General features: G+C 38.7%; 1 protein-coding gene across 3 annotated transcripts in view; it reads left to right on the top strand.

Moving 5' to 3' along the window:
- The first annotated feature begins 215 nt into the window (after positions 1–215).
- The window catches only part of RALA (RAS like proto-oncogene A), a 65,916-nt gene continuing 39,641 nt past the window's right edge, over positions 216–26,490 (top strand). Inside the window, exons 1-3 of one of the 3 annotated variants that reach the window (XM_081537425.1) lie at positions 216–426; positions 2,691–2,748; positions 15,347–15,448. The gene's annotated coding sequence lies outside the window, so the exon portion shown is untranslated. The remainder of the gene's footprint in view (positions 427–2,690; positions 2,749–15,346; positions 15,449–26,490) is intronic. The other 2 variants (XM_081537424.1, XM_081537423.1) reach the window with 2 other exon arrangements.

Below are 26,490 nucleotides of genomic sequence, written 5' to 3'. Positions count from 1 at the left end.
AGAGAGCCGGGGGTGGAGCCGCCCTAAAGGCCGTGAAACCCGCCCTCAACACTCAGACAGTGGACACAGGAGAGCCCGCACCCTCCGGCCATTGTTCTCCAGCCCCAGGCCCCCACCCTCCTCTCCGTTCGCAGACAGGAAGTTGCTTCCCAGCCGACCCCGCCCCACTCCCCAGCGCCCCGGAAGTGATCCGCGGCAGCTGCTGCAGAGAGGCCAGGAGGAGGGCGGATCTCCCGAGAACGGAGCGGCCGGAGTCCTCCTCCACCTCCTCCTGCCGCCCAAGCTCCACCGCCGCCTGTCGGACTCCTCCTTCTGCCGCTCCCGGCGTGGAGCCTCCTAGACTACAAGAGCGGAACACTATCCGGCTGGAGCCAGCTCAGCCGCGGCTTCCGGAGCCCACGGGGCGCGGACCGGCTTGCGGTGCAGGTGAGCTGTGCCCACCCGGGCCGGCCCGGGAAGGGTTAGGGCCTCCCGGGCGGCGGCGGGGGTGTGTCTGGGCGGCGGCGATCCGAGGCCCAGGCGCAGGGCCCGGACGCCGAGATTGCACCTCCCGCGTTCTGCCCGGGAACCAGCTGCGGGACGAGCCCGAGCTGGAATCCAGGGCTCCGTGTTCGCTGCCGTGCGGGCTACTGCACCTCCCGAGAGCGGTTGGTTGCGGCGGTGTCCCCCGAGCCCGGCACCCCGTTGAGTTGGCCTCGTCGGAAGGTCACCCTGCATCTCTGGCCCGCCGCGGCGAGGTCCCCGCCTGGGCGGTGCCCGCGACCTGGGGGACCCGTCGTCGCAGTCCCCGCGCCTCACTCCGCCCCTCTCTCCTCCTTCCCTCTCTTCCACTCCTTGTCTGTTTGCGGACAGTTGCTTTTTAAACATCTCTGGTGGGGTTTTGTGCCAGTTAAAGGAATGGGTTTTACAGGTTGAAGTCCTTAGATGGTCCTCGCTGAACTAAATAGCCGGTCCTGGGCTCTTGTACAGGTTTAGCCAATAGTCACGAATCAAGCCTCTGAAACGAGGACGCGATAAGGGTGTTTTGAGCAAGGGGGTGTTTCCTCCGTGATTCCTTCTAAATGTTTTCCAAAAGTGAAAGATGTGATGTGTGTGATCCAGGCTGGGTATCTGTGTGTAAGTGGGCGGAGGTGACGGCGCAGAGAGGTGGCAGTGTTGTTTCAAGGTTTAGGGAGAATCAGGGAGTTGACTGGCCTTTTCTCGGGAACCTGAATGTCCAGACTTGTGAGAGCTCATCCAAGTGTCATTGACGTTGTTTGAGAACTCCAGGACCACGCCCTACCTGTCAAGCTAAAAAGCACCTAATTTACTAATTGTGTCCGGACGGGGGAGGTGGGGAGAGGATCGTTATAAAATATGTGTCATGAGTTAATTCTTGTCCTGGAAATAAATTCCAACTTTAATCATGCTCCACATATTGAATAACACATTTCATTAGTAAACTCATTTCCACTAAAGGAGAGGTATTCCTCTTAGCTTATGTTTATTAGTGTATTTCAGTGTGTCTTATTAGGTTACGTTTTTGTCTCTATTAATGCAATATTATAAAATGACTCTAGATTCTTATAACATTATTTTTAGTTTTTTAATTTCTTCAGGGTCAGAGTCATGTCTTTCTCATCCTTGTGCTTACATGGGATGTGCCCAGAATGTAGAAGTTATTCACACAATTCTTCACCGAGTGAATCAATGTGTAGGTGATCTCATAGTTGCCTTCTAGTAGTCATTTAGTATGTTGGGCTAAGGTTTTTTGTTTGTTTGTGTTTTTGTTTCAGTTTGGGGGCACATGCAGATTTTGTTATGTCTTTCCGTTCTTTAGCATGGTCAAAGGACAAATCAAGAAGAATCCTTTGCCATCCTTCCAAAACTATCCTCCCTTGAAAGATTAAAATTATATTTGGGGTGTTGTGATTAGGTATTGTAATAACTTGTATTCAGTGGGAAATGTTTACCACTTGAGCTTTTTTGCCCAGGATTACCAGGATTTCCTGGTGATAGTAAATTGTGTTTGGAGTTTGTAACCATACCCTATCTTAATCAAACAGAGAAAATTGGTAGTTACCACTATTGGCATAGTGTGGTACATTGCAAAATTGCTTATAGTGGTTCATTTTTTCCCCATGGGTACATGAAGTCTGACATAACAAGTCCTCTTGTTATGACCTTGACATGACTTACCAATAGCCACTTTCACACAATTTTTCAGCGATCCAGATGCTGTTTTCCAGTGTGTCTGCTGAGTGTGCAGTCTACTGTATCAATTATTTTGAAGTAATTATTCATACAACACTTTCTTTGCAAGGCTTTCAGGGAAAAGGGGCTAATTATAGAAAAGAATATTGTCTACCATTTGTGCAGGGAGGTAATTTTTGCCTGTGGATGGTTGGGTTATTTTCACTGTAGTGAGGTTCAGATAAAAAAGCGCTGATACCTTCTTTTCTCTCCGAATGTCTGGTCCTGCACTGGTTTTCCAAGCTTAGCTTCTGCAGAACAGAAATAATTGTACCAGTATCACTTTTTGTATCTGTGTGTATCAGTGTAATATGCACATGTACATGGATTACAAAGAGAGTTACTTTTAAAATACTGGATTAAGAGGCTATGAATATTCATGGAGAAAAGATACTGATTTTGAAGAAGTAGGGAGACGGTTCATGGTTTTCATTGTTTTATGAAATTTTTCATTTTAGACACGAAGAAGACTGAAGCCTGCAGTTCTTATCTCAGTGACGTAACCACTATACAGAGGTCAGATTTCCCTTATTTTAACAACCCTCTTGGTAATAGCAGTCCTCCTACATTGATTGCCTGCCAAGCCCTGTGATAAGAACTTTACTTGTATTATTTTTAATCTCCACACTACAGGAAGAAACTTTTCCATAGTTTACTAAGGCTAAGTGAAGTTACTTGCTGGAAGCTGGGCCACTAGTGAGTAACATCATCTGGATTTTGAAGTAATGATTGCTGAGAGCATTGGCTATTGCAATTAATACTAAAAGACTGAGAAAAAAATTTAGTTTTTGATTTAGCTGAGCTTTAAAAAAGCAAAGATACTGATCTCCTCAGTATTCTTGGCCATCAAATGGGGCCTGGGGTAACCACTGACCCTGGCCAGGTGGCTTCAGACAGCAGCCAGTCTTCTGTTTGTGACCTTTCATATGTTATCCCCTTCTGCGTGTGCCGTGATGAAAAATGGTTGGGCATTGTTCATGTAAGTGTCCTGGGAGAGTAGACTATTCGGAACTCAACTTTGGTGTTTGATGATTACTTTTTACCTTTCAAGTAGCTGAATAGTCCCTATTTGAGAAGACTCTTGGAGGCTTGTTTGTAGTGACCTTTCCTGAAGTCTTGTTTTTTTTTAGCTCTTTCTTGGACTGAAGGAGATGGGGGAACTTATCCTCCAGCCCCCATTAGTAACAGTTATTCTTTTTTTTTTTTCTTTAGCTATAAAACATCTTTCTTACTACTTTATTGCACTCATAAGGATTTGGTTACAATATAGAAAAAATGAAATTAAAGCTCTGAGTTCTTAAAGATGTTTGAATAAATTATAGAAAATTTGCATCTTTGACTTATTTACACCTGCAGGTAAAAACTTAATTTCTCAACATCAGAGGATATTCTGTCCAACCCAAAAAGCAGGCTTCCATAAGATACATTAGTATTCTTAAATACACCACAGCTAGAGTCCTGTATCAGATTCAGTAGATGGACATAATGCTTGACACACATAATCTCTTTGAAGTCTGGGATCCAGTTTCATTGCAGAATTCACTTATTGAAACTAAATATCAGGGTTTGTCAATGTCATCTTGGAGAATAAAACAGCAAGATTATGAAATGACTTCTACCCCCAAATACATTGTGAAGGTGGGGCAAAGATCCCCAGTTTCTAAAAAGATCATGATTGTAGTCTTCTAAACCGCAGGATCTCTGCTTTCCTGTGCAGTGAGAAGCTAGCATAGTAATCCATTGAAAATGAGGCTGCCCTACTGCTGAGTGATTGCAGATGCTTTAGTTCTGCTGCCCTATCTAGATCTATTCTGGATTCTTGTAACAGCCTTTCAGCCTCTGATTGGGGTCTCCCCACCCAGTCTTTTCTCCACACTTTGGGGGTTAGAGCATTCTTGATACTCCCATGCTTAAAACCCTTTCACACCTTTTTGCTAATTAATAAAATGCAAATTCCTTTTATCCTTAATTTCATATATAAGTTTAACTTATACCTCTCCAAAAATTGTATCTTGATTCAATTTTTTTTCTGTCAACTCCATCCCTCAAAACAACACCCAAAAAATCAACTTTCAAGACTGGGCTAGTTGCTCCCCTTGCGATCTGCCATAAAATCTACCTTATACTACCATGGACAGTGCCTTCATTAGCCTATTATAAATTTTGTTGACCACAGTCTATAGTAACCTCATAACTACAGGTACCCATGCATTCTTAAAAGCCTACACAGGACTATGTCAGAAGTTCCCAAACTTCTTCAGTTCTTAATGACATCCTTATTCCTGGTGGCTCAGATGGTAAAGAATCTACCTGCAGTGCAGGAGACCACGGCTTGATCCCAGGGTTGGGAAGACCCCCTGGAGAAGGGAATGGCAACCCACTCCAGTATTTTTGTCTGAAGAATTCCGAGGACAGAGGAGCCTGGGGGCTACAGTGCATTGGGTCGCAAAGATTTGGACAGGACTGAGCGACTAACACACTATGCTACAAGTAATATCCAGTATCTTTCTTTTACAGATGATGTTATAATGCCAATCTTTGTTTCTTTGCATTATTGAAAGCACATCTTCAGGGTAAATGCATATGTAAGATTTGTTAGATTTGCCAAATTTTTCTTCTATAGGATTGTAGTATTTTGAATTCCCACCAGTGGTATATGAGTACTGCAGCTTCTGCTAATTTGAAAGGTGAGAAATGGTATCTCGGTGTAGTTTTAATTTGTATTTCTCATATTACAAGTGAATTGAACATTTTTTATATGTTTAAGGGCCATTATTTTGTATATTTAAAATTGTTCACATTATTTGCTCACTTTCTAAATAAATTTTGGTCTTTTCTCCTCAGAGCTTAAAACTTCTTTATATTTAAGAGTATTAGTCATTTAGCTTTGCCGTACATTGCAGATACTTTGCCCAGTTATCTTTGGGCATTGCTAGTGGTATGTGTGTTGTTTTTTTTTTCTTTTGACTTGCAAAAATTTGTTTCTGTGTAATATATTAAATCTATTGCATCTATATTTTTAGTCATAGAGAGCCTTTTCGCTACCCACAGGACAGGTTAGAGAGGAATTTAGCCATGCTTTCTTCAGTACTAATACAGTTTTATTTATAATATAGAGAGCATTCAGTTCTGTGATCCATTTGGAGTATATTTCTGCTTTGATGTAAGGAATGGATCTAATTTTATCTTTTCCACATGACTGTCCAGTTGTTCTAATGCCACTTAATTAAGAAAAAACTTTGCCCCCTTTATCATGTACTAGATTTCCATATGTAATTGAGTGTGTTTCATTCTTTTGTATGTCTGACTGTTCATGTACCAGTAAGTAGTACACTGTTTTAATCATAAAGTCTTTGTATATGATTCAATATCTGGTAGGGCTAGTTCCCCACTATTGTTCCTCCTTCAGTGTTCCTTACTAGTCTTGCATGTCGTATTTTTTTTATTTGAACTCTAGCATCAGTTTGTCTAAGTCCATTGAAAAGCTCAGTTTTTATTGAGATCGCATTAAACTTACTATATAACTTAGAACTGATCTCTTGATGATGTTGGAACATCTGAATCTTAAGTGAAATCTTTTCATTTTCTTAAATCCACTTTTTTGTCTCTGCAGAATGGTTTATATTTACTTTGTATAAGTTTTGAACATTTCTTGTTTATTCCTACATATTTTGTATTTTGTTGTTAATATTATAAACAGAATTTTCTTATCCATTGTTTTTTATCATTGCTTCCCTTTGGTCCAGATATACAGTTACTTGTTGTTGTTCAGTAACTCAGTCGTGTCCGACTCTTTGCGATATATAGTTATATCACCTGTAAATAAAGGTTTTATCGTTTTCTTTTCCAGTGTTTTTGTTTATGTCTGTTTGTCATATCTAATTGCATTGATTACTATCTCCAGAACAGTGTTAATAGTGGTGTTAAGAGTGTCTTTGATAGAGATGATGATTGTTTTATTGTATTATCTTCTCTGTGCATGTACAAAGATAAACATTTTGGAGAAGGCAATGGCACCCCACTCCAGTACTCTTGCCTGGAAAATCCCACAGACCGAGGAGCCTGGTAGGCTACAGTCCATGGGGTCGCTAAGAGTCGGACACGACTGAGCGACTTCACTTTCACTTTTCACTTTCATGCATTGGAGAAGGAAATGGCAACCCACTCCAGTGTTCTTGCCTGGAGAATCCCAGGGATGGGGGAGCCTTGTGCGCTGCCGTCTATGGGATCGCATAGAGTCGGACACGACTGAAGCGAGTTAGCAGTAGCAGCAGCAGATATTAATTTAACAATGGAAATTCCTTGCCACGACTGCAGTACTTCACTATTTCTGTAAGTGATACTCAATGTCGATAAATATAAGAGGCAGGAAGCTTGACTTACCTAGTGGGCAGCAGCAAAGTGTAATGACAGTCAAGGTGAGGTACTGATCCTTAGCTTCCCAGTTCATACAACCATTCCTGAGTTCTGTTCCTGCCTCTCCATATAATTCTTCCGAACCTCGTTGTAATTTTCATTCAGCGAGACATGGGTGCCACAGGTTAAAAGCAGCCATAGGGATATGAAAATCTAAGAGTTTCCTTCTAGACTTTCATGGTCTTTAAGTGGTTTCTGTGCCTAGCAGATGAATTAGGCTCACCTTGTATTGAGAGTCCCTTGGACTGCAAGAAGATCCAACCAGTCCATCCTAAAGGAGATCAGTCCTGGGTGTTCATTGGAAGGACTGATGTTGAAGCTGAAACTCCAATACTTTGGCCACCTCATGCGAAGAGTTAACTCATTGGAAAAGACCCTAATGCTGGGAAGGATTGGGGGCAGGAGGAAAAGGGGACGACAGAGGATGAGATGGATGGCATCACCAACTCTATGGACATGGGTTTGAGTAAACTCCGGGAGTTGGTGATGGACAGGGAGGCCTGGCGTGCTGTGATTCATGGGGTCACAAAGAGTCAGACACGACTGAGCGACTGAACTGAACTGTATTGATGTAATTATGGCTTCAGTCCTTAGTCAATAAGGCAAGTCAGGCTTGTAATTAGATGAGTTTATCCATCGGGTGGCCCATGGCATACAAATATGGGGTAATTGTAGGCAAGTTTGTAGGGCTTGGGTCCATTTGGCCTCCAGAATTCATTTATAAATGATCTAGGCCTCTGGCTGGAGGTATATGTGGTGTGGAATCAGATGCTGGCATCCTGGGCACATTGCATTCACATGGCAGTTATAGAGACACACCAGTGCTCAGTCTCCCATGTTCTGGAGAATGTTTCATTTCGCTGCCATCTACTTCACCCAGAAAGTTCAAGTAGCATATTTTCTGTAGATTCTTATAATTTCAAGATTATCTAGGTCCATTTTGTGAACTTGCAATCCACGTCTCATTTTCCGTCTCAGTCATTCTGTTTCTTTTCCCAGGAGTGCAGGGTGATGGGATATTTATTAATTTCTTATCCCTTGTGCCGAGGAACCTTCTTCCTAGCTGCTGCTGCTGCTGCTGCTAAGTCGCTTCATTCATGTCCGACTCTGTGCGATCCCATAGACGGCCACCCACCAGGGTCCCCTGTCCCTGGGATTCTCCAGGCAAGAACACTGGAGTGGGTTGCCATTTCCTTCTCCAATGCATGAAAGTGAAGTCTCTCAGTCATGTCCGACTCTTGGCAACCCCATGGACTGCAGCCTACCAGGCTCCTCCGTCCATGGGATTTTCCAGGCAAGAGTACTGGAGTGGGTTGCCATTGCCTTCTCCCCTCCTCCCTAGAAGTCCCTTCAAATCTCTCTATGACCTGTAAGTCCATCTTTGTTGTCCCAGAAATTCTGGTTGGTCTCTAGGTAGAGGAGCTCTCACCCCCAGGTGAATACTCTTGGTCTGTGGCCAGTTGTCTGTCTCCACTTTTTCCTGGGATCTGTGTTGCCTTTTTCTCTCTGTCTTGTTGCCTCCTTAGTCCACAGTTCAGCCTTGGACAGGTGGTGGCTGGGGGCTCTCCTGCCTTGAAGAACCTCAGGTCTCATCCTCTGCTTCATGCTGCTACCCTGATATCTGGGCTTGCAGTTGGCTGATCTTTTCTGTTCGCTGATTTTTGCCTTATTTCCCCTGCCCCCATCTTTTTAGTCTGAGGACATTTCGTCTTCCTTCATCCTTCTGCCTAAAACACTTTCCTGTGACAGAAAATCCCTGTCCTCTGAGATTCTAAGTTTCTGGGACACCAGCCGTAGTCTTTTAGTACTTAGACTATCGGTGACTTTACTACTACTCTGTCAGTCTCTAAGATCTCCCTATTTCATGTGCCTACACTACAACTAAAATAATTCTCTACGTCTGTTACTTCATTTATTCATATTTGCTGAGCTTTCTTGATCCCTCAGAATAAAATAAAACTTGATCATCTATCTTTTCTTGTCCTTTGCTTTGGCCCGGATAATTAAACCCACCCTTGTTTTTATGTTTTGTTAAAGTTTATATATATATATATTTGGCTACAACTGTTTGAACTTTTTGCACATTCATTAGTCATTGATATTTTTTATCCTGTCAACTATCTTTTTATGTCCTTTGCTTATTGGGGTGGGGATGGGGAGGCTGGGTTTTTTTTAATGACGAATTTGTCAATTTATAATTCACATACCAATAAATTTACTTTTTAAGTGTTTAATTCAGTGCTTTTTGTTTGAACTTTCAGGTGAACAGTCCTTTTGATTCATAACAGGATTCCTGTCTTACATTACTGTGTCTGAATTTAAGCCATTAAAACTCTTTAAATTGTTAAAAAGTACACTGTTAACAGATTGTGGTATAGTTTAAGTAGAAAGACAAAATACCCAAATTAGAGTGGTGAGAGGGAGTTATTCATATTGAACACTGACAGTGCTTTGAAAAATTGTTTGTACAGTGTTGACTACAAGATTGAGGAACTCCAGTTATAGACAGGAGTAATCAGATATGATGCTCGATTTAATTCTCTGTTTCTGTTCTAGGAAGGTACAAAGTGTAAGTGACTAAATTTTTTTAAATTGACACTTAGCACTTTTGTGTATATGATCTTTGATTTGATCTTTGTATCAGCCAAAGAGATGACAGTATACCTCATCTCTGTGCCTCTTTCTGAAATGCACAGAGAACTACATCGGTGAGTCCTGTTACATTTGCATTTTAAAATGAGAGTGCTCCATGAAAAGATGTTCAGTGTCACCTGTTACTAGGGACATGCAAATCAAAACCGCAGTGAGATACCACCTCACACCTGTTAGAATGACTTTTATCAAAAAGACAAGAAACCACAAGTGTTGGTGAGGATGCAGAAAAAAAGGGTATCCTTACCCATTGTTGGTTGTTGTTGTTGAGTCACTAAGTCGAGTCTGACTCTTTGCGACCCGTAGACTGCAGCACTCGAGGCTTCCCTGTCCTTTACCGTCTCCCGGAGTTTGTTCAAATTCATGTCCATCGAGTCAATGATGCCATCCAATCATCTCATCGTCTGTCGTCCCCTTCTCCTCCTGCCTTCAATCTTTACGAGTATCAGGGTCTTTTCCAATGAGTTGACCCTTTGCATGAGGTGGCCAAAGTATTGGAGCTTCAGCATCAGTCCTTCCAATCAGTATTCAAGGTTGATTTCCTTTAGGATTGACTGGTTTGATCTCCTTGCAGTCCAAGGGACTCTCAGAGTCTTTTCCAGCACCACAGCTCGAAAGCATCAATTCTTTGGCTCCCTTCTTTATGGTCCAACTCTCACATCCATACATGACTACTGAAAAAACCATATCTTTGACTATACGGACCTTTGTTAGCAAGGGTTTGTTGGCAACAGATTTCTCTGTTGTTTAATACGCTGTCTAGGTTTGTCAAAGCTTTTCTTCCAAGGAACAAGTGTCTTTTGATGCAGGCACTATCGAAAATAGTATGGAGACTCCTCAAAAAGTCCAGAATAAAGCTACCATATAATCTAGATGTTCCACCTCTGGGTATTTTTCCAAAGAATGTGAAAACACGAATTCAAAAACATGTATGTGCTGCTAGGTTCATCACAGCCTTATTATGATTGTCAAGATTTAGAAACAGCTTCAGTGCCCATCAACAGATGAATGGGTCCATAGGATGCTACTCAGCCATGAAAAAGATGAAATCTTGCCATTTGTGACAACGTGTACCTTGAGGGTATTATGCTAAGTGAAATATGTCAGAGAAAGATAAATACCTTTTGATTTTACTCATGTGGAATATAAAAAGAAAAAAAAAAAATGACGAAACCAAACTAAAGCGAATACAGAGACCAGAGTACTCCTCAGAAGGGAAGGGGCAGGGGTGAGGGCAAAATAGATAAAGGGGATCAGCTGTATGGTGACAGATGAAAAGTAAATTCTTGGTGAGCACATTGTAGGATATAGGAGAAGTAGAAACATACGTTGTACAGATGAAATTTATATAATGTCATAAGCAAATATTACCTCAATAAAAACAGTATTTAAAGAGAGAATATAAAATGAGTACTCTTTTCCCCCAACTTTGTGCTTTGAAAGATTTCTTTTTTTTAATTGAAGTATAGTTGATTTCCAATGTTGTGTTAATTTCTGCTGTACAGCAAAATAATCCAGATATATATATATATACACACACACATTCTTTTTTTTATATTCTTTTCCATTATGGTTTATCCCAGGACAATGACTATAGCTCCCTGTGCTATACAGTAGGTCTTTGCTGCCTTGAAAAGTTTACAAAAAGGTTAATAAGAGTGCTATGTTAAAAGCCAGTAGTTACTAATCACTTTATATTCACCAATTATTGTTTTGCTTCATTTGCTTTACCTTTCTAAGTGTAGATGCTTTTATTTTCTGAGTTGTTTGAAGGAAGGTTGGAGACATGAAATTTTACCTCTGTGTACTTGAGTTTACATTTCTGAGGATGACGACATTCTCCTGTCTACTACCGTACTATTACCATAGTACTACTGCAATATCTAAGAAAATTGGCAATAATTTCATTACATCATCTAATATCTAGTCCAAGTTCAGATTTCAGTAATTGTCTTCTTTCATCTTTAATAGCTTTTTTTTTCTTCCTGATCCAGAACCCAGTCAAGGCTCATAATTTCTGCTTGCTTATTTTGACTTCTCTAGTCTCTTTTCACGTTTTCTAAGTAACTTTTTGAGACGGAATTTACGTACCATAAATTCACTCATTTTAGATTTATAGTGATTTTTAGTAACTTTACTGAGTTGTGTAAATCATTACCATAATCCAGTTTTAAAACATTTTCATCACTTTAGTATAAAATCTCTTATACTCCTTTGTAGTTAATTCCCATTCTATGAATATACTACATTTTGCTTATCCTTTTACTGGTTGATGGACATTTGGATTGTTTTGCCTTTTTGGATATTATGAATAATCCTGCTATGAACATTCAAGTAGAAGTCTTTAATGGACATATATTTTCATTTCTGTTTGGTAATGTAGAGTGAAATCTCTAGGTTGTGTGGTAGATTGATGTTTAATACGTTGTTTTGCATTCCCACCAGCAATATTTGAGGATTCTTGTTTCTCTGCATCTTTATGAACAATTGTTAATCATGTTTAAAAAAATTTTATTGCCATTCTGTTGGGTGTAAATAAGTATCTTGTTGAGAATTTAATTTGCATTTCTCTAATGAATGATAGTGTATTTTTGCATGTGCTTATTATTAGTCTTCTACCTGTTTTCTTTAATGAAGTGTCTACTGAAATCTTTTGCCTAGTTTTTAAAAATTGGAATATTTTTCTTATTGTGTCTTAAGAGTTCTTTGTGAGTTCTGGATACAGGTCCTTAAGATCTGTGATTTTCAAAGATTTTCTCCCAGCCTTTAAGTTTTCTAATTTGCCGTGGGGCTTTTTGGAGAGTTGGAATAAAAGCTAAATCTTGTGTTTATAATTCTTCCACATGTCTAGTACTGAAGTACTAGATTAATTGGGGACAACAGAGGATGAGATGGTTGAATGGCATCACCGACTCAATGGGCATGGGTTTGGGTGGACTCCGGTAGTTGGTGATGGACAGGGAGGCCTGGCATGCTGCAGTTCATGGGATCGCAAAGAGTCGGACACGACTGAGTGGCTGAACTGAAGTGAGCTAGATTAATTAAAGACTAACTAATCAAAGACAGCGTAGACCCCTTTATCTTCATTCTGCCGTTAACCAGTGAGAAACTCTTCCTTTCTAAGGTGTAAGAAACAAATAGAGACCCTATAAACCATCAGCATTCTTTCAGTTGTAAGAGGCAGAAATCCAGTTTAGGCTACCTTAAGCACAACAGAAGTGTGCTGGCTTTCTCTCCTCCCCCAGCTCTGCTGCTTTCTTTTTTTGTACTGGCAGACTGTGTGGTGGCCACATTCATCTCCAGATTCATCAAAGAGCCTGTCTCTCTCACTCATTTAAGGAGTAGAGTACTCTGGCCAGCCTGTGTCTCTTGTCCTGCTTTGTAGTCCTGCCCCAGTATATAGTCCCATTGTAATTGCAGTAGGAGAGAATGGTTCCCACAAGAAGAGGGCGTGCTGGGCAGACAAACCATGTTTATCCCTCTTTAGGGGCAATGGGTCATTTTTTGCTCACTTTTATGAAATTAAACCAAATGTAATGAATGTAATGTATTAATATCTGAAGTTTAAGGGGGAAATCACATTTGTTAGCTGATTAAGTAGCCTTATTAGTAGCACTTTTTCTTACCTAACCACACACAGGTGAAATTTGGTTTAAGCTAAAACATTCCAGGTATCTCTCCCATGGAAGTGAGGGGAGGACCTACATTAACAATGATAACAACTTGATAATTGTGGCTGATTTTTCTGTACTTCTCTTACGTGTTTTTTTATGTAGTTTTCTTTAGCTCTCTGAGTGGGGGTTATAGCCAACTCTCTTGGAGTTCCTGCATTCCTACAGATTGCTGAAACGCATTTTTATAATTAGTTTCCTTCCTCTCTTCTTTCATTTACTTGGATTCTCAAGCTCTGTCTGTGTCCATATGTTACATGATTCATCTTCGAAGCGATTTTTTTTTTTTTCCCCAAAGTAAGGCTTGTTCCCAGTTCCTTTTCATGACATTGAGTGTATGGTGATGGTGATGATGCTATTGATGCAGTTGTGATTTTCCTGCTCAAAAAAGAAAATACTTTTCAGCACTTGGAGCATTTCTAATCTAAACTCTTGAATAGACATGCAACTGATATGTAAGTACTATCATGAAGTCAAACAAATAATTTTGGATACTGTGGCTCTTGTGTTGCGTCTATACTTTTCCAGTATTATTTAGGATTTATTTTTAGTGTGAAAATAAATGCAGAAACAAGAGCTTCTGATTTTGGACTGTGTATAAAATGTAGCATCTCTTACAGAGTTAGAACAGGTCTTCAAAGGGCAGCTAATACATTCTTCCACTGTTTATAAAAATCTCCTCAAAAACTCCTCAGCCACTAGCCATTGCTTAAACACTTGTAGTGGTATTGTGGAAATATGTGTTATTTCTGGATGTCTTCATTTAAAAACCCATCTTTGTTTTGAACTGTAGTCTATTATCTTGTGGCTTCTCTTTATTCCTGTTTGCTCTGGAGAAGCACTTAGTACACAAATATGTTTTTGAGCCCTTGTTAAACAGTGCATCTGTTGACAGAATCAAGAATAGTCATTTTCACATGTACCTTTCTTCAAATAATTGAAGATGGCAGCCATGCAACTCCCTTGCCAGCTTCCCAAGCGTCTGCCTGTTCAGACACATCCTTCATGTATTTAGTTAGTTCCCTAACCATCTTGGTCACATGCTTCTAAAAATAATATAGCAACAGTCACTAATTTGAAGGTCAAACTTTACAACTTGAAACATGAAATGTACTTAGAGAGGGAGAAAGAAATGACTAGAATTTGTAGCTTTCCTTCATGGCCAGGCCCTGACCCAAACATTTCAGATTCATTATTTCCATTTAATCATCCACACACAACCCTATGAGGTAGAAGGTGTGCCCCATTGAGAATTAGAAAATAAAGTTTCAAACCAAACGGGGAAAAAAAAAAAAGATACTTTGGAACATCCAAAGTAGAAAGGTAAGGTCCTAACACTAAAGGCTGTTATGTGTCCAGTGCTCAACAGAATAGTTATGTCTTTCAGAACCTACTTACCCTTATTTTATATCTGATAACAATAAGCCTGGTAATTTGCTTCCAGACAGTTTTTCGGGATGGAGGAGTGCTCTGAAGGCACGTAGGCTGTTAGTGATCAGTGAGGGACAACTGTGAAAGGAAGGGATGAGGCAGAAAGACTATAGCATGACAGTAGAATTTAGAGTTCCATCTTCTAGAGCTGTTGAATCTAGGGAAAACGGCCCTAAATTCATAGTTGCCTCTGAAAACAGGGTAATAGTTGATCATTATGATTCTGGGTTATCAAGAAAAAAAATGTAAACTGTTCAGTTAAGTTGAAGAATTTGTGAGACATGAAATTCTGAACTCAATTTTTGCCAAATACAACTCAGAAATTAAAATATCATCCTATCCAAATACTACTTCTGATGGCTAAGTTGCTTATTTTGATTATTGGCTTGTTGAGAAATTCTCATGATTATTATTATTATTTTTTGATGTGTGTATGCATATGTGTGCATGTGCTTAGTTGCGTCCGACTCTTTGCAACCCTGTGGACTGTAGCCCACCAGGCTCCTCTCTCCATGGAATTTTCCAGGCAAGAATACTGGAGTGGGTTGCCATTTTCCTACTCCAGGGGATCTTCCCAACCCAGGGACTGAACCCATGTCTCGTGCATCTCCTGCATTGGCAGACAGGTTCTTTACCACTGCACCAGATATGTGTATATTGAGTGTTAAGTATACTTGGTAAACAGGAGGTATCACTCTTTGATGATTTGGGGAGCTAAACTTTACCTTTTATAGCTTTGATTGAATTCCCAGGGTTTTCCCATCTTGGATGTGTTAAGGTTTATCACAACTTGACTGGTCCACTTCCCCTGCTGTCAGTTACTAAGTATTTAGAGAATGCTGTTATTAGACTAAGTGAAACATAATTTAAATTTTTAAATAAAAATATATGTGAATACTTTTAAGATTATCTAGTTAATAGTTGCTTGCTTTTTCTTAAATTAGGAAGTAAAGGAAGAAGATTATATTACTCCAGAAATACTTTAGTTTCAGCCTTCATCTCATTTTCCTCCAAATCCCAGCTGTTCATTTGGTTGTTCTTTCAGTGTAAGTAGTGAAATAACTACTGTTTGTTATTCTTATGAGTTTAAACTGTATCTAATTTTATTACATCTTTAAAGCTTTGATACAAATATTGACAATTTGTTCTTCAATCAAAAAAGACTAGTTAAAATGTACAGTCCAGAATACTTATAGGGTCTTTTTTTGGTTGTTAAAACTCAGGAGTAATCCTTATCAGAGCATTACTGCCGTAGAGAGCTGTAAGATAGTAAGCTTATCTGTGTTCTTAGTGAAATTTTAGTAACTTCTTATGAACAGTGTTGTCATACAGTGTAGAATGTATGTCATCATCTGACAGGTTTGTGCAAAATGTAGGAAACTGTTTCTGCTTATGGCTTGCCTTTTGCTGTTTCTTTACTGATAAATCAAGAAGTATGATATGACCAGGTTTCCTTAACTCTTAAATCTTAAAAACATGAAGTGCTCTTTTGATTATAATTGTAACATCATTTGGGTCAGAATTCGTTTTCAACTTAATGTCAGTATAAAGTATTATCAGTTATAATAAAGCTCTTGGGCCAAGGATAAACAGCAGCAAATTTCCTTTTTGTAGGTTATTTTTGTTATATTAGTCAATAAACCTCTATTTGAAATCTGTGTCACAGTGTCACAATCAGACAGATAGGTTCAAAAAGAAACATTCCCTTTTAAGGCAGTCATATGAAAGTAATTTTGAGATGAAAGTTGTTACTAATGTGTGTTTTCTTCATTCCAAAACTAGGACTTGATGGCAAAAATGGTCTCATAAATGAAGTGAGAAAGGGAAGAAAGACAGTAATTGAGAGGTTTTTTTTGTTAGAAATTATAGTTTTTTTTAAAAAATATTTGAAGCTGATAAACATCCATTTATTCTCAGTACGGTGTAAAGTTTTAAATAGAAGTATAGAACATTTGGGGGGAGACAGTAGGTACGGTGAATATTGAACATAAGTTTTGTTTAATAAAATGTTTATTGAGTGAATAAGCACTGTTGTGTGCCAGGCACTGTGCTAGACGCATATGAGGGAAGGCACTTAACCCCCACTTAAGCAACAGGGAGCTCTCCCCAGAAGTGACCACAGGAGGATGAATAGGAGTTTGATAAAGGAGATGAATCATGTTGAGTTGGACATCAAGTGTTCAGAACTAGGGAATAAAATTCATGCCGTGCCTTTAAAGGGAGTGTGGTGTATTCCGGAGGGGTGAGGTAGGGAAGCAGAAAGGGCCCAGGGGAGAGGATTGGGAGAGTTGCAGGCCAATCTTAAAGCCCCTCATTTCAGGCCTCTGGGGAGCCATTGAAAAAATTTAGGAAGCATCCTGATCAAGTTTGCCTTTTGAATGTTCTCTGCAGCAGTGCTTCTGAAATGATCTCTGATAAAGGTTTATTTTTTAGGTTTTCTGTTCATAGCAGACTGATACTTTTGTAAAATATAGTAAAAAATAAAATACTAGAAAAATGAAAATCTAAGAAGACAGAATACAAGCCCATTTTAAAAATTAAGTTGAACAAACATAAAATTACTGTCAGGTTCCTCTTTGAGTTTCTAAATGTATACTCTAAAATTGGTTCTTTCCTATTGTTGAACTAGTTATGCTTTGAGTACCTCTCCTGCGGAGGAGTAATCTCTTTTTGATCGTGTACCCCATCAGTACAGAATTCTAGAAACTCTCATGTGTATATTTACTTTCAAATCATGTACATGTGCTACTGTGCAGTTATACGATGTGTGCCATAAACTGTAAATACAAATTGAAAAATAACAAGAGATTGTATTAGCTATTTTAAATGAAAATGTTTTATTCTTAGTAGTTAAAAAAAAACTGCACTAAAATATTGTTTAGTGAGAGCAGTGTAATTGAATGCTTCATTACAGCTTTTGAAAGACTTGGTTCATTCATAAAATAATCAGTGTATTAGATCATCATATTGTGTACTTTGTATATAATTCTACTGTCAATTATATTTCAATAAAGCTGGAAAAATTAAGTAAGAAATAAATTGTCTCGGCTCTCTTCCAGATGATACCAGACCATAATATATACAAGAACCCCTGCACACGTGGGGTCTTCTTTCTAGTGGAGGTTATTAACGCTTCGTGATTCAAAGGCCTGGTTTTAGGGTTGAGTTTGTTTTGTATTTGTTGTAACGGCTGTCATAGTTGAAATAAATGCTTTATAAAGTATATAGATCAAAATGGGAGAACTGTGTTGTTGGTTGTGTTTCCTTCGTAGTAGGCCTCAGTTTTCAGTTTCATCCAGCAGTTATTGACAGATTTTTAATGAAGTTTGTCTTGCTCATTTTCTTTTCCCCTGATGTCAGTCAGTTCTTACAAACTCATCAGAATGTCTTCCCTTTGTATGTGTGTGTGTGTATGTGTGTATTTTTAATCAGTGTTTTCAAAATCCAGTGAAACTGTAGATTTAAACAGGTTAGGAATTTTCAAATTGGTATTCAGGTGAGATGTAAAGTGGGCATATTACATTTATAAGGGTACAAACTTGTCAGCTCTTCCTATATCCATTCACTAATACCAACTGTCTTTATTGCTTTCTAATAAGTCTTCTTAGTCAATATAGTAAGAGTCAGCAAATATTTCCTTAAGGGGCCACATATTAAATGTTGTAGGCTCTGCAGGCCAAATGGTCTGTTACAGTACACACCTCAGCCACTGTAAATAGAAGGCAGCCATAGATAATACATAAATAATTTGGAATTACTATGTCCCAGTAAAAGTTTAGGTACAAAGAAGCATTTTGCTATGAACCTGAAAAATGAAACCTATTAAAAAGAAATGAAGGCAGAAAAAAAAAGCATCATTTTTTTGTTCTTCCTACCAGAGATGCATAACCTGAATCTGATCATCATACAATTCACTTAAGGGACATTCTATGAAATAATTGGTCAGTAATCTTTAAAATACCCAACTTCATGAAAGTCAAAGAAAATATTAGGAATTCTTCTAAACTGAAGGTGACCAAAGAGATATGACTACTAAGTGCAGTGCATGATTCTAATCCAGTGCAGAATCTTGGATAAGGTCTGAGGATTCTTCTGGTAGAAATGTGTTCATGCTGATTTCCCAGTGATGGTGGCTGCATTATGATTTGTAGATGCTTGTCCTCATTTGTTGGAAGTAAATGCAGAGGCGTTCAAGTGAGATAGAGTGAGCAACTTACTATCAAATAGCACAGGGAAAAAATCTTTTTGGGTTATACTTGCAACTTTTCTATAAATTTGAGATATTTTAACATCTTAAATGTATATATCATTAAGAGTAAAATAGATTTATTGGCAGGACAGTCTAGTTTGACAACCTCCTACATACTTTGATGCTGTTTTGGATATTCTTGATGTTACTGTTACCATACAAATTTTAAAATCAGTTTATCAGTTTCCACCAAAAAGAAAAACCCTGCCAGGATTTTTAGTGAGATCGAGTTGAGTCTGTAGATAGGTTTGGGGAGGATTGATGCTTTTGCAATAATGTGAGTTCCAGTCCGTAAACGTGACTTAAAGCAGTATTTAGATGGTCTCTACATTTTGTTAGCAGTGTTTTATAGTTTTCTGTGTAAATTTTTTTGTGGTTGCCATCCTCTAAAATGCCCACCAGAGATTTTTGCCTCTTGGTATTCATACATACTCTTTTGTAAGTGACTCTTTTTCACATTGAGTAAGGGAGTAAGATTGACCGAATGACACTGTATGACTTCCAAGACTAGATCATAAGAGATGTTTCAGCTTCAGCCTTGCTGTCTTGGATCACTTACCTGAAAGAAGCCAGCTATGATGTTATGAGGACATTCAAGCAACCCAATGAAGACGTCCAGATGGTGAGGAACTCTGAGGTCTCCCGCCAACAGGAGTTGTGAGTGAGCCATCTTGGAAGCAGCGTGTCCAGCTCTGTTTAAGCCTTCGGACGACTGCAGTCTGCCAGCATCCTGACAGCAACCTCATGAGAGTCCCTGAACTACTAGCACCACCTACCTAAGCTGCTCAAACTCTAAGAAAATAAGTGTTTGTTATTTTAAGCCACTAAGTTTTAGATTAATTTATTATAGAGCAATAGGTAACTAGTAATGTACTTGTTTTTTAATTTTTAAATCCTGTGTAATTATTTTTTTGTTTCCACCTTTTTTTGTAGTAAAATACACTAACATAACATTTACCATCTTAACCATTTTTAAGTGTACAGTTTCATGGTATTAATACAGTCACATTGTTCTACAACCATCACCACTATTCATCCCCATAACTCTTCATTGTAAAACTGAAACTCTGTATTCATTAAACAATAACTCTCCAGTCTTCCCTCCCTGTAGCCTGTGGTAGCCCCCATTCTACCTTTTGTCTATGATTTTGACTATGCTTAGTACCGTAGCTAAATGGCATCAGACACTATTTGTCTTCTTGTGATTAGCTCATTTCACTTAGCCCAGTGTCCCAAGATTCATCCATGTAGTAGCAGACTGCAGAATTTCCTTGCTTTTCATGTTGAATATTATTCCATTGTATGTTTATACCACATTTTGCTTATCTCTTCATCCGTTGAACTTGGTTCCTTCCATACGTTAGCTATTATGAAGAATGCTTTATGAATGAGTGTACAGATATCTGTTTGAGACCCTACTTTTTTTTTCTTTCTTTCTTCTCTTTTTTTATGGAGGTTTTGATTCTTTTGGGTATATATACTCAAGAAGTAGAATTGCTGTATCATATGGTAATTCTGGTTTTTAACTTTTTGAGGAACCGCCATACGGTTTTCCACAGTAGCTGTACAATTTTGTGTTCCTAGTAAGAGTGCAGAAGGGTTCCAGTCTTTGCACATCCTCACCAGCACTTGGCTATTTTCTGTTTTGTGTTTGTTTTGTTTGTAGTAGCAGCCATTCTAATAGCCATGAAGTTAGTTATTCTTGAGCCCAAGTGGGTGATGATGTCATTCATTGAAATGAGGAACGTAGGAGAAAGAACAGGCTATTTTAATCATTTTGAGTTTGAGTTGTCTGTGAATATCCATGTCGTTATAAGCAGTAGCAGTTGGAAGCATCAGATGGACTCTGTTCACTTCTCCGTTAATATTGAAGATGCGTAATCCCTTGTACAGTCTTGTCTTGTTTTTTATTCATCTGTTTGATGCCTACCTTATAGAATCATTTTGACAAATACCATAAAATGTTAGAATATTGTAGGCATTCATCCACAAATTTTAGCATCTTTTCCTTTAAAAATAAGCAGGAATAACTATTAGTTTATATTCAGAAATATAAATAAATAAATGTTTATTTAATATAAATAAATCCTGAGTATATTCCTATTAGCTTATAAGCAGGTTGTCTTTGGTACTAAATCTGCATAGCTTCTGCTCTTATGGGACTTACCCATGAATTTTGGAAATACCTTCATAATGACCTATAACTCGGCTATAAAAATGATTTTTGTAAATATACTAGAGGTAGAATCCAGCTAGTTGTGTGTCTAATCAGAATTCCATCAGTGTGTGCGACTATCTCAGATATATTGTGTCCTTGAACTTAAACTTATGGTATATAGTACATTGGAAATAGTGTAGATTTGGGGTTTCATAGGCCTATATTTGAATTCTTGTGCAGCCATTTATTAGCTATGTGACCTTACACATCTTAGTTAACTTTAGGGACTCATTTACATGGTCTTCTACTGAAATTTGAAAAAAGGATGAAAATTTCTACCAACTTGCCATTGTCATTGTTGGAGACCAGAAGACAGTTTTTTCCATATCTAACTTAACACCTTGGACATTTTAAGCCCTTAAGTAAGTGTTAAGTATATTCTCATTGTTGTACAACCATCACCACCATACATCCCCACTGCTCTTTTCATCTTGTAAAAGTGAATCTCGTTTCACTTCTGTGTCACCAGGTTATATCTGCTGGTATGACACTTCTCCTACATAGCATGTCATTTTTTCCAGGAAGTCAGAATTGTACTTCCCTATCAACACACCTTTATAGAAGCTGTGGTCTGCTCCCTGTGGGTTTGGAAGCATCTGTCATCACACAAGCCTGAAGTTATATGTCAACTTTTGGAAGTTTGTAGATTTTAAAGGGGTCCAAGTCTCCTGGGTCAGTCATCATTTTACAGATCTGAAAACCATGGTCGTCAGAGGTTAGGTAAGTGTCAGAAAAACTAGTCTTTAGAGGCTAGTGTGTGGCAAAATCTCAGTGTTAACTCATATTCCATCCTTTTTGCTATAAGTTATCAGGGGCTCTGGTTATGTTTTACAAACACTATGAGAATGTAAATTGAGGACAAAGTTAATATACACAATTTATTTTGCTAATAAGTTTTCCATCAACTTTGTAAATGATCTGGGTTTTGGTTTGGGTTTTTTTTTGTGTGTGGGGGGAGTCTCTTTTCACAGTTAACTCATTCAACAAATATTTCTTAAGGACTTAGTATGTGTCAGGTACTACTGAGGTAATGGAGATGCAACAATAAGCAAAAACTCCCTGCCCTCATGGATCTGACATTCTACAGACCAGAATCCTGAAGGATATGAGGAAGTGGGCCATATGTTTATCTTCTAGTAGAAGGAATGGCAAGAAAAGTTAGAACCATAGTAAGGATTTTATTCTGAGTATCATGGGAGGTCTTCTGAGGAGTGGATATATTCTCAGGATGGAGCCTCTAAATTTGCCAGCAGATCAGGTGTGGCCTGTGAAAGAGTAGTCAAAAATGATTCCAGTAGTTTTGGTCTGAGAAACTCAAAGAATGAATTGCCGTTTACTGATAAAGAGAAAACTAAGAGACAGTTTGGGGTAGGTAAATTAGATAGGAGTAGAGTCTGGACATTTCGGAGTTTGGGCAGTTGAGTTTGGACTACCTGTTAAGACAACCTGTTGAAGATGTTGAATTGGTAGTTGAATATATGAGCCAGGTGTTCAGGGGAGAAATGAAACCTGAAGATATAAATTTGTGTGTCTTTCCATGTAAAAAAGTATTCTGAGAACATGAAAGGAAAGACTATAGCTAGCCAAAAGGGGTCCAAGATGAACCCTGAGATAACACCAGAATTTAAAATGATGGTGATGGAAGAGTAATAGCCGAAGAGATTCGAGGGGGAAAAAAAGAGCAATGTGATTAAGGTATCTTGGAAGTCAAAGAAAAAATGTATTTTAGGAAAGAGAGAGTGATTATCTCGGTCGCTGCTGCTAAGCAACGTGTGTTGAAGACTGAGAATTTCTGGTTGGGTTTGGGCTTCCCTGGTGGCTCAGACAGGGAAGAATCTGCTTGCAATGTAGGACACCTGGGTTCAATCCCTGGGTTGGGAAGAGCCCCTGGAGAAGGGAATGGTATCCACTCCAGTATTCTTGCCTGGAGAATTCGTGGACAGGAGAAGCCTGGCGGGCTATGGTCCATGTGGTCACAGAGTCAAGAGAGGGCTGAGTGACTAACACTTTCACCTTTTCACTTAGTGATTTGAAGATCATTGATGATCTTAACAAAAGCTTGGTTAAGAGCAGGCTTAGGGAGAGGAAAGAAGCAGAATTCGATACAGTGAGTTTAAGAAATGGAAGTAGGATTGAGAATTTTTTTTTTTAGGATAGGAGAATAACATGTTTGCATGCAGTACAGAGGGACAAATTGGGAGGGTGGGAGATTTCTGGAACAGTATCTGTTGAATCAACAGAGGAAATGGGATGTTCTGCATGAGCGGAAGTATTATTCTTACAGGATCTTGATCAGTTTAATTTATAGCAAGGGTTGGCAAGCCACAATTCTGCAGCCAAATTCCATCTACTGCCTGCTTTTAAAATAAAGTTTTATTGGAACAAGGCCACACCCAATTATTTAGATATTGTCCATGGTTACTTTCCAACTATAGCAGCAAGCTTGAGTAGTTGCTCCAGAGAAGCCTAAAATATTTACTGTCTGGCTCTTTACAGGAGTCTGGTGACCCTAGATTTATAGTAACTAAAAGAGAAGATGGGATGAAATAGGAGTGGGGGAAGGAAGGAAGTAGAAGTCAAATCTAAGGAACTGAACCTTTTGCAAAGGTATTCAAATATCTTTTCTGATTTGGGTCAGACCAAGAGAAAAATCAGAACCGTGAAGTTGAGCAAAATGAGCTATAAGCCTAGGTGCTTTTTACTGAGATGAGTTCTTAGGACTCTATAGTCTCCAAAGCTGTAAGCTAACTGTATATAGTCAGCTCTTCCTGCATTACAAATGACTGCAATCTTATCAGCTTAAAACAACAAACTCTTAACTATCTCACAGTTTCTGTGGGGGAAGAATCGGAAGTAGCTTTAGCTGTATAGTTCTGACTCAGTCTCTCAGGAGGCTGTAATCAAAGTGGCAGCCAGGACTGCGAGCACCTAGGCTTGTCAAAGTCCAGAGGGTCAGCTTCCTATCCTGCTCACATGGTTGTTGGCAGGAGACCTCCATTCCTTGCCACTTGGGCTTCTCACATATGACTGCTCACAGCATGGTTTCCCATGTAGAGAATTATGAGAGAGTCCAGGGTGGAGGCCTCAGCCTTTTATTACCAGTTCTAGGAAGTGACGTGCCTTCATTTCTGCTGTATTACACTGATCACACACATCAAGGCTGGTATAGTATAGGAAGAGACTGCATGAGGGTGTGAATACTGGGAAGCGGGAGTTGTTGGGACTCCTCTTGGAGGCTGACTGCCACAGACCCACTTGACTGCCTACAGAGTTCAGTGCATTGTGTACTTCCAGTTTTGCTGGGTGTGTCCACTGTCTTCACAATTGCCTGAAGCAGCTTGTGACTGTTTGATTCTCTTAAAGCCCAATCACAGACACCGTTTTAAATATTTTTTCCTTTTTTTTAATAAGCTTTTTTATTCCTGATTGTAAAAGCAGTATTCATGGTATTAAAAAAAAAAAAAAACTGGCATAGAAATAAATGAAAAGCTCTGGGAATTAAACATTTTTCATGTTCCCCTGTTTAGATTATTCTTGTGTGCTTGTTCAGTCACTCAGTCATGTCTGACTCTCTGCGATCCCTTGGACTGTAATCCGCCAGGTTCCTCTGTCCATGGAATTTTCCAGGCAAGAAAACTGGAGCGAGTTGCCATTTCCTCCTCCAGGGGATGTTCCCAACCCAGGGATTAAACCCTCATCTTGATTGCATTCCAGGTGGATTCTTAACCTGCTAATCCACTGGGGAAGCCCTTAGATTACTTGTACCAGATTTTTGTTTTGCTATCTAATGTTTTTCCTGTCTGTACTAGTATATATCTGTTTCAAAAGTTTATACATAGATCCTATTTGTAAGCTACTTTCACATATTTTGTGAACATTTTTCAGTGTCGCTCAGTGTCACTTTTTAATAATTGTTTTATACTATTTTACAGCTATTCTTCATTTTTTGTTACGAATAATGTTACAGTAAATATCCTCGTTATCAATTCTCTATGCCAGCCATATTTTTTTAAAGGAGTTATTGCTGATAATCCACTAAAAACTCAGCAAAAGCAGTAACTAGGTATAAGCTTTATAGCATTTAGATTAATTTTTAACTAGAACCATGGTGGGTCTTCTGTGTTGAGGTTCCATGAACTTTATTGAGTTCTCAAAGAGGAATGGGATATTTACATGTCAAGTTAATTTGTGAAAATAATTCAGTTACTGTAAACATAGCTTACATAAGTAAAACTATTGGATTGGATATAGGAACAGAACATGGGTGTAATCCATGTATAACCTTGTAATACGTATATAAGATAAGAAACAAAAAAATTTTGTAGGGATTTGCAATTTGCTATAGTGATTTTAGTAAATGACTGTCATCAGAAGACTGAATTTCTTTGTAATCAAATGTCATATAACATTGACATGGTTGTATTTATTAAGAAAAATGTGTGACAGATCAGCTCAGCAGAATTATCTCTGACAGTTCCATTTTCTTTTTTTCAGGGTTTCTATTTTCAACATTAGTCTCATAAAAGCTAACAGCCTCTGAGACCAGTGTTCAGTTTGTCCATATTGCATAATGCATTGTAATTCCAGGTAATAAAACAAGGCATTATCAGCTATGGGAGCAGTCTGCCTTTCTCTATGGCTGATTTCCCCATCACCTCAGTCAGTTCTTAACTAGTGCCAGCCTTCCAAGGGGAATGAATGTCTCAGAATTTTACCAGTACCGATTACCTGTTCTCCAAGGTCATTTTCAAGAGTTTAATTTCTTTTTCAACTATATATTATATACTAGTTATTTGCTAAATACTGTGCTAAATTTGAGATTACAAAATTGGAGGTGGGGAGCTCTTTGCTATCGAAAAACTCCCAATAATTAATGTGGTGGGAAGCACTGGAAGAAATTTTGTCCAAAATGCTCTGGACTACTGAGCAGTGAGGAGTTACCCACCTAGGCCTGGAGAGAAGGCCAGGAATGCTTCACTAAGAGGTTCTGTTTAGATAGAACCTCTAAGGGATTCCTTGGTGGCTCAGATGGTAAAGAATCTTTATCTTTACTTACACATTTATTTACATCACCCTGTTAGGCAAAAAATGTTTTAACTGAAAATGTTTTTATCAGGTTTTATGGATCAAGAATTTCTTTCACCATTGATTTAATATGATATCAAATATGCATTAAGTTGGTCATCTTATAAATAGCTAAAATGTGTATTTATAGAGTAAAAAGGAATTTAAATTTAATCAGCTCAGTCTCTATTTCCCTTTCTTTCTCTGCTTGAATTCTTTGATGGTAACTTACATACAGTTCATTTCATTTTTGAGTTCCTGCCAGTGAGCCAAAATCTGCCTTTCTCTTTACCCAGTAATTTTAGTTTTAAATTCTAAAAATTTTCCCTGGTCTGTGGCTTACCTTCCCTTTTTTGTTGTTGGACAGGGATTTTTTTTTTTAATTAGCTTAATCCATTTGATATATTTCAGAAAGTACAGTACTGTCCTTCATTTATCAATGAAAGAAGTTAGAAATTTTAAAAAGATCATCCAATGGCAAACAAATTTCCTTGAAAGTCACATACATAGCGCATCCTAGGAAAGAGGCAAGTCACGTTTCACTAACTTTCATGAGA

Source organism: Giraffa tippelskirchi, chromosome 10, assembly GCF_054371585.1.
Source record: "Giraffa tippelskirchi isolate mGirTip1 chromosome 10, T2T-mGirTip1v1.2.pri, whole genome shotgun sequence".
Lineage (NCBI taxonomy): Eukaryota > Metazoa > Chordata > Mammalia > Artiodactyla > Giraffidae > Giraffa > Giraffa tippelskirchi.
This window is presented reverse-complemented; position numbering and strand designations above follow the sequence as displayed.